The sequence below is a fragment of the Helianthus annuus genome, chromosome 5 (genome assembly GCF_002127325.2).
Source record: "Helianthus annuus cultivar XRQ/B chromosome 5, HanXRQr2.0-SUNRISE, whole genome shotgun sequence".
NCBI classification, from domain to species: Eukaryota; Viridiplantae; Streptophyta; class Magnoliopsida; order Asterales; family Asteraceae; genus Helianthus; species Helianthus annuus.
In genome coordinates, this window is record NC_035437.2 from 86400860 (window position 1) to 86412110 (window position 11251).

Here is an 11251-nt window from a genome sequence, read left to right on the forward strand (position 1 = left end):
CACGGGGTCGTGTCCAACTTCCAGTAACTGGGATCTGGAAAACAATCACTGTATTTCCGACCACGGGGCCGTGTTCGCTCAACACGGGGCCGTGGTGAACCTTCTGACCGACATTCTTTTTTGTTTTTATTGCAGGACTTGGAACCCGACACCATCCTCACGTAGTGTATGAGCTCCAGTTCCAATAAAGACATAAAAGAACCGCTAGAAGAACCCGAACGCTTTCTCAGAAAAAGGTTAAAAGCCAAAAACCAAGAGAAGGTTTCGGGTGATCCACCCCCAATGGCGGACCAACGTACCCTCATGGATTATTTACGGCCCACCGTAGGTAATCTAGGCGCCGCTATCAATGCCCCGAATGTCGAAGCCAATAACTTCGAACTTCGACCGCACTTGATACAAATGCTCCAAAACTCCGCAACCTTTCACGGGCTTGCGGACGAGGATCCCCATCTACATATAACTAATTTCTTAGAAATATGTGATACCTTTCGGATCAATGGGGCATCAAACGACGCCATCCGCCTCCGTATGTTTCCATTCTCACTGAAAGACCGAGCGAAAGCTTGGCTCAACACCCTCCCAGCTGGATCGGTAAACACCTGGGATGAACTAGCCCAAAAATTTCTATATAAGTATTTCCCTCCTTCTAAAACTGCTAAATTAATGGCTGAAATTAATACATACTCACAAGAGGACGGGGAATCCTTATATGAAACTTGGGAAAGGTTCAAGGAGCTATTACGCAAGTGCCCCCATCACGGCCTCGCAATATGGCAACAAGTATCCACTTTCTACAATGGATTGTTGCCACATACTAGGCAGACACTTGATTCTAGCTCTGGGGGACTTTTAGGTAATCGACGCCCACACGAAATATATAATCAAATTGAGGAAATTGCTCAAACCAATTTTCAATGGCACACTCCCCGGGGAAATAAGTCTATCGCCCCGGGCGCCCATAAGGTCGACGAAAGCACCTCTTTACAAGCCCAAATCGAGGCCCTTACTTCAAAAATAAAAAAATTAGAAATGACAAAAACAGTCTCGGTTATGGCTTGTGAGGGGTGTGGTGGGTCACATGAAAATTGGAGTTGCATGAAAGAAACGGACGATCAACAAGAAATGGTAAACTACATTGATAATAGACCTAGGCCGTCGGGTCCTCAAACGGGAACCTACAACCAAGGATGGCGAAACCACCCAAACCTTGGTTGGAGGGAAACCGGCAATAGTAGTAACCAACAAACCCAACGAACAAACTTTCAGCAATCAAGAAATGAGTCACAAAATTTCACTCAACAACAAGGTGGTCGAGAAAGGCTCGAAGATACTATATCTCGCCTCGTCTCCGACACTGATAAGAAAAACTCGGAAAGATTTCTACAATTAGAATCTAATTTTAGGAATCAACAAGCTAGCATTCAAAACATAGAAAAATAAATAAATCAACTAGCACAAAATTTTTCCGAGAGACCGCAAGGCGCATTACCTAGCAATACCGAAACAAACCCAAAGGCGCAAGTTCACCTCATCACACTACGAAACCGCACCGTAGGGCCTGCAGAAGTACCTCCAGCGGCGGAAGAAACAACGCCAACACATCCGCAGGAAAAGAACTCTCCCCCATCACCAGAGCCTATCAAGGCTCCTCGAGTTCCGTACCCCGGTAGGTTAATTCGTCAAAAGACCAATGAGCAATTCGCAAAATTCGAAAGTTTGCCAAAACAATTGCATGTCAATATTCCTTTTATCGAAGTCCTAACCCAAATGCCCAAATACTCTAAATTTATGAGGGACTTCCTTACACATAAAAAGAAAATTGAAAATTTGCAATTAGTTAATTTAGGCGAAGAATGCTCTGCCCTCGTACTCAATAAACTACCCCAAAAGAAGATCGATCCCGGAAGTTTCACGATTCCATGCTCAATAGGGGAATCACCCGTTCGCAATGCCTTGGCCGACTTAGGGGCTAGCATTAACCTCATGCCCTCATCAATGTTCAAAAGGCTTGGCTTGGGAACCACGAGCCCTACAAAAATAAGCATACAACTCGCTGATCGATCAGTCAAATTCCCACAAGGTGTCATCGAAAATGTCTTGGTAAGGGTAAGCAAATTCGTTTATCCCGTTGACTTTGTCATACTCGACATGGAGGAAGACACCGAGGTCCCCCTTATCCTAGGGAGACCCTTCCTTGCCACAGCACAAGCAGTGGTAGACATGAATGAAGGGACACTGACTTTGAGGTATGGGGACGATGAGGTGAAGTTCGGAGTTGGGAAGAGAATAGAGGACGACGACCCGGTCAACTACATGAAGGTTATTGACTCGAGCTTGGATGCCGCTCTCCGACGGTGTAACTTGGGAAGCAAGGCACTCCACTCTGAAGACATATGACCGGGAATCGGGTCTAGCCAAGGACCCTTATAAACGTGGCGCACCACGGAGGCATTCCGCGGAACTATCCTTAGTTTAGTTTAATCTTTTAGTTTTTGCAGAATAAAACACACTCATGGTGGTAATGGATGAAAAAGGGAACGAGAAAAAATGGAACCATGCACGAAGAACAGAGCAACCCGACAAAAATCTCCATTACAGAAGGCTCAACACGGGCCGTGCCCAACCAACACGGCCCCGTGCTGAGCCCCTGCAGAAAAATCACCCAGTTCAGGTAACTGGACACGGGCCGTGTTCAGCGGACACGCCCCCGTGTCCAGGCTTCTGTTTCAATTCTGAAAATTTTGTTACTGGCACTTGACCACGGGGCCGTGCCCGGTGAACACGGGGCCGTGTCCAGGATGCCAGTAACAAAAATCTTTGCTTTTTAACATACTTTTATACATTCTAATCAACCAAAAATATTATTTTTGGACACATTGAGGACAATGTGTAATTTAAGTGTGGGGGGGATGCTAAAACCTTGAAATTTTGCAAAATCCTAAACACAAGCCTTACACAAAACTCTATTGGAACCGCTAAACACCCCAAATTTTTTTTCAAAAACTTTTTCATTTTTATTTACTTGTCTTAGTTTAAGTTGGGAAGAACAAGTCTAAAAAGGTTATATTTTTACAAGTTTACAACCGATAGCATCGTGATAAAAAAGGAACCAACATAAGAAAATTATGAAACGGCATAACAAGTCTAGTTTAAAATTCGATTATATATGCTTGGTCACATTAAAAACCCATTCCCACAAAAGTGAGTTTTGAGCCTTTATTGAGCATAAAAATACACATATTTAGATTAAGTGCTCATTTTTCGTTTCTTGTGTGAATAGCCGCTCGGTCCTTACAAATCTAGAACTTGCCACGACGATACATTCCCGGTCCTTACCAACTTAAACCCAAGTAAGTAAATGATGGAGGCATTAGGACTAACTTTTTTTCTTTCAAAACCATTATTTTTCATTTTTTTTAACCTACCCAAAATCCCCCTAGATAGCCCCTTTGAGCCTAAACCTTTCATTTCATTACCCCAAAAAAAAAAAAAAAAAAAAAAACCATTTTTACCCACCAAAAACCTTTTTCATTTTTTTCACCCTTTATTTTAGTAACAAGCTCGGTTTTTCGTCAACTTGCCCTTTCATGTGACATCAAAAAAAAAATAAAAAATAAAAAAAAAATAATGATGATGAAGTCAAAAAACAAACAAAAGCTATAAAAAGCTTGTTTGGAGAAATACTTCAAAAATAATAAGTCACTAAAAACAAGGTATTTTACGAAAACCGACGCTTGCTACGATTTTCGCCTTTTTACTAACCACTAACCAACCACCCACCTTCAAACCCAAGCCTTCACCCAAAAAGTCCTCTTGATATTTACAAAGGTAAAAAGTTAAAAAGGAGGAGGATTGATTGCTTGGCAAGCCTATGGAAAGACGTAAGTTCCGTGCCGCTCTCGAGTGATTCACTAAAATATACACCTTCGGCCGAGTGTTGAGTGATCTACCGTGAGGTATGTGAACTTGTATATAAATGGAATTTTAATAAAACATGTTATGCCCGAATAAGTAATTTATCTTGTGAAAAGTTCAAAATAAATCATAACGAATAGGATTGTAAATAACTAAAAATAAAACCTATAAAAACCTTGGATTCCCGACACTCTAGGACAAGCTAAAAAAACTTCTCTTCTACCTATTCCATTTGGGAGTGTAAGCCACATTTAAAGAGTTTTGCTTGAGGACAAGCAAAAGTTCAAGTGTGGGGGTATTTGATGTGTGTAAAATGCAACATATAAAACACATCAATTAAGGCATAAAACTAACCCTTTTTAAGTACTAATGTTGGAAAAAGAGTGTTTTTATCTTCCTTTTGTATTTTCAGGATGAAATGAGCTCAAAATCACAAAAGAAGCAAAAAGACCACTAATTCTACCATAAATACAAGAAAAGGAACAAAAGTGGACTGCCCGGACCCTCAACGGCACCTCCCAAGGCAAAAAGATGGAAACAGAGTCTGAACACGCCCCGTGTCCAGCGAACACGGGGGCGTGCCCAGGAAGTAGCAGAAAAGACAAACCAGTAGAAGCTTCCATTGCCCACCACGGGGCCGTGTCTAGCGAGCACGGGGGCGTGGTGAAAGTACAGCAGGCGCATTAATTGTAATTCGCAATTACAATTAATGAGGAGAGAGAGTGTCAGGCGGGCACGGGGCCGTGTTCAGCGGACACGGGGCCGTGTCCAGCCTTCTGTTCAGCCTATAAATAGAGGAGCTTGGCTTCATTCTCTCTCATCCCTTGGCACACCACCTCTCTCACACTTCATCCACCACCCACCACCACCATAACACCATCATCCACCACCATCATCCATTGTCCATCGTAGAGTGTGTGAGTCGTCTCGGGATCCAAGATTGATCGTAAGAGTTCTTGACAATCAAGGCCATGGTTGCCTAAGTCTCTTACATCACTTGGTGAAGACAAGTGTTTAGTATAATACTTTTTATTTTTAATCTTTTGCACTTTTTATTTGGTTTTGTATTAATGACTTTAATAACTAGTTACTTATGTTGAAGGTGATCTTTCCTTATCGTTTGTCCGTGGTGTCTTGGCGTTATTTTACTGTCTATATAAAATAAAAGATTTTCACCATTCATATCTCCACGGTCTATATGGAGGTATGTTGGCTACCTGGTCGGGGGTTAAGGGAACGGTTTGGTAAGGGTCTTGCCCTTGTTCAGCGTTTAGAGGTCCTGCTTGGGACCTGGGTCAAATTTAGTAGGATCTCCTTCAATGCCCATAGGTATTGGATGGCGGGGATCCAAACTCTTTGACCCCCTCATAAGTTAACTACTATTAATACTATAACCCGGCTATTTAGGACTGTATCCCTGCTGACTCAGACTACTTAGCCGAGGGTAACGTCGCCGCCAAAAGCGGGGCCTACCATAATTTGCATTAATAACTTAATTCATTATCTTTCAATAATCCGACCCTTTAGGATTGTATCCTTGCTGACTCAAACTACTGGGTTGAGGGTAACGTCGCCTTCAAAAGAGGGGCCTACTACAATAACTAAGATAATCTCTTAAACAAGTGCAAAAGTGCGAAAATAATCAAAGGTTATACTAATACACGTGTCGGAACCAAGTGATTCATCTTGTCTATCTGTTTTTATTTTATTTTTATTTTCAGCATTTAGTTAGTTTTTAATTTTTTTTTAGTTTAAAACATTTTTCTAACCTTTTTGATTTGATTAGACGTTGAGGATAAACCGGTATTAAAAGCTCTTGTGTCCTTGGACGACCTCGGTATCTTACCAACACTATACTACGTCCACGATGGGTGCACTTGCCCATATGTGTGTTTAGTGTTAGTAAATATCGTGTTTTATAAATTTAAAACTTGGCTAAAAGTGTAAAAAGGGCTCAAATATATATCTAAAAACATATATACACTAACACGCATCAGGATACCCGTAGAGGCCCAGAATATACGTGGGAAGTTGAATCCACGATGAAACAAAAATACCCTAATTTATTTCAGTAAATCTCGAGGTCGAGATTTCTTTTAAGGGGGTGATGTTGTAACACCTCGCAAAATCATGTCCAATACAGTGGTGACACGTGTCATAAACCCTGATTATGTTAAAAGTTAACTTGAAGGACTAAAGTTGTCTAGCAAGAAAAAGATGTATGTGTAAGGACCAAATGTGTCAACATGCCAAACTTGTGCCTCTGATTGACCTCATATGATGTTCGTATTCTTTATTGATGTAACAACTGTCACTAAAATCAATAATTAGGACGATAATTAGTCAATAAGAAAACCCTAATTGAGACACCCAAGTAATTCTGCAATAACCCTAAAATTTTCAGAATAATCGGAATCAGGATCAGGGCCCCTAAAACTCAAGGGGGACAAACCCCAGTTGAATAATTATCTAAATATTACGTTGCTATGTTCTGATTGGTCAAAATAATTGATTCATGCAAGCTAGTCCCGAGCCTAGGCAGCCTATAATTAGACTGCTTAGCTTACGGATCGTAAGGGATCAGGCATACGGTCCGTAAGCGAGTCCCAAAAATCAGTATAAATAGCCGACCTTGGCACTTGAAATCTGTTGTGAAAACGACGTAAAGTTGTTGTCTGTACGTCGAGTTAAGGCCGTAATACTACAATTAAACACACACGATCACGAGGTGCTGCCGCAATCAGGGTAATAACTCGATCGCTATTATGATTCAACGTCCGATCGATTATAACTATCCAACGATTGTCTGAGTGCTGCTCAAATTGAGCTGATACTTTGTTATTCATTGTGATTTCGACTTGAATGTTTGAGTGCTGTTCGAATTCGGACTATGCTCTGACATTCGTTGTGAATCCATTGAATTATTAAGTATTGCACTTGTTAATTGTTGTGAGGGTTTAATCTCGTGAATTGACGTAACTGCTGAATTAGTTACTAACCCGTTTGTGTGTGTGCATTGTGTTAAATTAGGTTAATCACAGGCAAATCAGTAAGGCTTAAACTCTGCTCGTAAAATTTGCAAAGTGAGTCATTCTCTTTTTATCAACTGTTTTACAAAACTCCAAGTTATTTTCAAAGTTATAATTACAGGGATTAAGTCTTTGTAATCACCAAGTTACAGCCGGTATGTGGGGTTTTGTATACATTACTTGATAATCTTCAACATTGGGGCATCCAATGGGTGATATGACCATAATCACAGGCACCACTGGACAGGTGGGCCAGTGGGTCGAGTGGTAAAGTACCGTGGGTAGTTGGTTTGATAATCAGAAACATTGTAATCGCTCTTAATACTGTGAATTATAACAAATGCGTCGTTTTAGTAAAATGAATGATTCACTCAGTATTTCCCCGCTGACAAAACCTTTTTCAAACATGTTTCAGGTGATATGTTGTGAGCAAAGAAAGAGAAGTGTCGTGAAGCACTCCCAGCTTAGAAAAGTGGCTCAGTGTAAATAAATAAAAGAAACATGTTTTGAAAATAAAAGATTTTCCGGAGAAATCATATTATTGTAAATTATGGGATTTTATCCCTCAGTTATAAAACGGGCAGTTTAAGTTATTAAAAGATCCTGTTTTAAAAAGACTTCCGCTGTCGCCTAAAATTTAAGTACCGCAGGATTTCTGTCCCGCGGCTCCGGAAACGGGTAATACCTGGTCGGGGGCCGTGACAGAAATAAGGTGGTATCAGAGCCACTGTTTTAAGCTTACTGATTAAGCTCACTGTTCTAATTGATTTAAGCCTATTTAAAAACAATTAGGAAAATTTTATTTGTCATTCTGTGAATATATGTGCATTAACTTATTAATTGTTGAAATTACAGTATGGGTAAACAAAAGATTTCTGCTATCTACCGCAAATTAGATAGTACACCTAAAGAACAGGGAACCTCTTCCTCCAAATCTCCCACCGAGTTAGAGGAAGGAATCTTTGTCCGTAAGGCAAATTATGAAAATCCACTTACACCGGAGAAAAGGAATTTGATTATTAGGAAGGGTCAAGAGAAAAAGAAACCCCAAACCAAGAGAGTGAGGTTTAACCCAGAGATTCAGGAAATTAGCAATAACCCACCAGGGGAAAATAACCTAGATGAAAAATGGGCAAATCTGTATCTGCTCGCTACCCTAGCAGAAAATGCAAATCTTTAAACTCTAAATCTAGAAATAAGTACTTCCCAGTAAATAAATAAATAAATCTGAGTGTGTTCTGTTTGTTGTTATGTTGTACAAATTGGTGTGCAATAAAAATGTTTATTTGTTAAACTTTGTTCCAAAGTTTTAACTTAACATTTTGTGCATTTTTGCATATATACTACACAGCATGAGTGAGCTATCCGAGGCGTTTCAGAACCTCAACCTCTATCCTGTGCCAATTGAAGTCTCCCATAACTTCACTGGTTACATTGCTGACATAGAGGAACCTCTGGAATTCCAAGCTCCACCGCTGGAAAAAGCAAAACCTAAAAAGAGGAGAAGATATGTAGGGTGGAGAAAAGTGCGTAGAAGGAAACCCGCAACTAGGAGACTCCCTAAAATAGAAAATCCTGTAAGTGTGAGCAAGGGAAAGGAAATAGAAACTGGAGAAAGTTCCAAACCAGTAGGGACAGAAATAGGGATAGACCTAAAGCAAAAGGGAATAGAGATCGGAGAAAGCTCTAAACAGCCAGAGGAGATCACATTCCAGGACGAAATAGACCGTCTACTGGCCAATTGTGATGTCATAGAGCCTGTCAATAATAATCTCTTCTCTTATCCTGCTACAGCCCAATTCCCAATAAACCTAGAACCAGTTATTCCAGACCCACTAGTTCACACCCGACCATTAGGCCAAATGGAAGAATGGTGGACCAATGACTGGCAATTCCAGAATATAGTCAATAGTCCCTATAGTTTTCTCCCACAGTTTGATCCAGAACCTATCCCTAATCCGCCAATGAGCTATGAAAATTTAGTTGAACTGCATCAGTTTGGTGAAGAACTGATAGGCACTGGGAATAGGATCAGGGAAATTGGGGAGCAGATTTCCTGGAAGTATGACGAAAGGGAACGTCACTACTTAACTGCCAGTTAATCCAGGAATAGTGGGGAGGGTTTGGAAAAGTTTGTATTATAACTAATACAGTAAAACTAACTCTGTAAAATGGGCAATAAAACAATGTAAGATAAAAGGTGTGTATTGAAGCAGGTATAATCTATAAAACAGAACAGAAGTCGAGAAAATCGACAATTTTGGTTATAGATATGTGTTGTGAGGATTTATGTGTTTATGTGTAATTGCTTTATTATATTTAACTAGGAATTATTTGATACTAATAATTTACACTTATACCAATTACCAGATGGAAAACGCTAGTAATGAACCAGCTAATGAAGAGAATCAATCTGAGCAAAATCAGGAAAACCAATACATGACTAGACAAGATATTGAAAATATCATCACTCAAGGGATAGCCAATGCTATTCCAGAAATCGTGGCTGCTGCCAGGAAACCTGTTGAATCCCAACAAATCATTCCTAGTAAACGTACTCAGGAAGATAATTTTAGCCATAGTGTAAATGGAGGCGGCAATCATGATAATCATGATAACAATCCGCAACAGGCCCCACTCCCTAAGAAAATGAAAGCGGCAACGCCTAGTTGCACTTACAAGGAATTTCTTGCCTGTAAACCAGCAGAATTTGCAGGTAATGAAGGGGCAACTGCAACACTGCGTTGGTTAGAGAAAACCGAAGCAGTAATTGCAATAAGTAAATGTGCTGAAGAAGATCAAGTGATGTATGCGTCAAATCTGTTCAAAGAAGGGGCGCTAGAATGGTGGAACACAGTGCTACAAGCAAAAGGAAGAAGAGTGGCCTATGCGATGAATTGGGAAGAATTTAAGAGTCTTGTAGAAAGAAAATTCTGTCCCGAATACGAAAAGGAACAAATGGCAAACAAGTTCCTGAGTCATCGTATGATAGGCATAGATTGTCGAGGATATACTTCGACATTCTTCGAATATGCGAGAGTGGTACCTAACTTGGCTTCGCCAGAACCGGTACTCATTTCCCGTTATATTTGGGGATTAATCGGAGAAATCCGTAACATCGTTAAAGCTGCAAGACCACGCACCATTGACGATGCTGTAGAGTTAGCTAATACCTAAACCGATGAACTGGTGCGCACAAGAGAAGAAGATCGAAAGAAAGAATTGGCTCAGAAGATTACCCAGGGATTTCGTACGGGTAATAATAACCGCTTTAAAAGAAGAGGAACAGGGCAATCCTCAACCCCGCCATTCTGTAGAAATTGCAAGAGAAAGCATTTTGGAAGATGCTATATAACATGCAATTTTTGCAAATCAGTAGGACATAGTGAAGATAACTGCAAAAAGAAAGCCATAGTCTGCTATAACTGTGGAGAAACCGGACATTACAAAACAGAATGCCCTAAATTGGTTAAAGCCGCAGATAATAAAGGCAAGCAAGCTGAAGGGGCAACTAAGAAGAATGCTCGCGCATTCCAACTGACCACTCAAGAAGCCGAACTCATTCCAGACGTGATAGCGGGTACGTTCTTAGTACATAACGTCTATGCAAAAGTATTATTTGACTCTGGTGCAAACCAAAGTTTTATTAATACTTCATTCTGCCAAGCTCTTAACTTACCTCTAACTACCCTTAGGCAGATTTTTACAGTCGAAACGGCAGATGGAAATTCTGTCAACATAGACAAAGTATTGCAAGAAGGAAAGATAGAACTGTTAGGCCATAAGTTTTTTGCAAACTTGTTACCTATGAATTTAGCCGGATTCGATGTAGTATTAGGAATGGATTGGTTAGTCGCCAACCATGCTCGAATCCTGTGTGATAAGAATTCCGTAGAAATTCGTACCCCCACAGGAGAAGTAATCTTAATTACAGGAGATAGACCTCGGAAGCCATTAAAATTCATTTCAGTAATGAAATTGGCTAGTTATTCAAGGAAACAAGAAATGGTGTATATGATTTCTGTAATCATTAACACTAAAAGTAAGGAACTCCAGGACATCCCTATAGTTTCAGAATACCCAGATGTCTTTCCAGAAGAATTACCTGGATTACCACCGGATAGGGAAGTAGAGTTTAGAATTCATCTAATTCCAGGTACTACACCAATAGCTAAGGCACCTTATCGATTAGCACCTACTGAAATGCTAGAATTGAAAAAGCAATTAGATGAATTACTAAGCAAAGGATTTATACAACCTAGTTCATCCCCTTGGGGTGCACCAGTGTTTGTGAAAAAGAAAGA

At 40.3% G+C, this 11251-nt stretch overlaps 1 non-coding gene across 1 annotated transcript; it reads right to left on the reverse strand.

Moving 5' to 3' along the window:
* Positions 1-660: 660 nt before the first annotated feature.
* On the reverse strand, positions 661-767 carry LOC118492803. Its single transcript, XR_004894805.1, has one exon. It is a non-coding gene; the product is annotated as a small nucleolar RNA R71 (small nucleolar RNA).
* Positions 768-11251: the final 10484 nt, after the last annotated feature.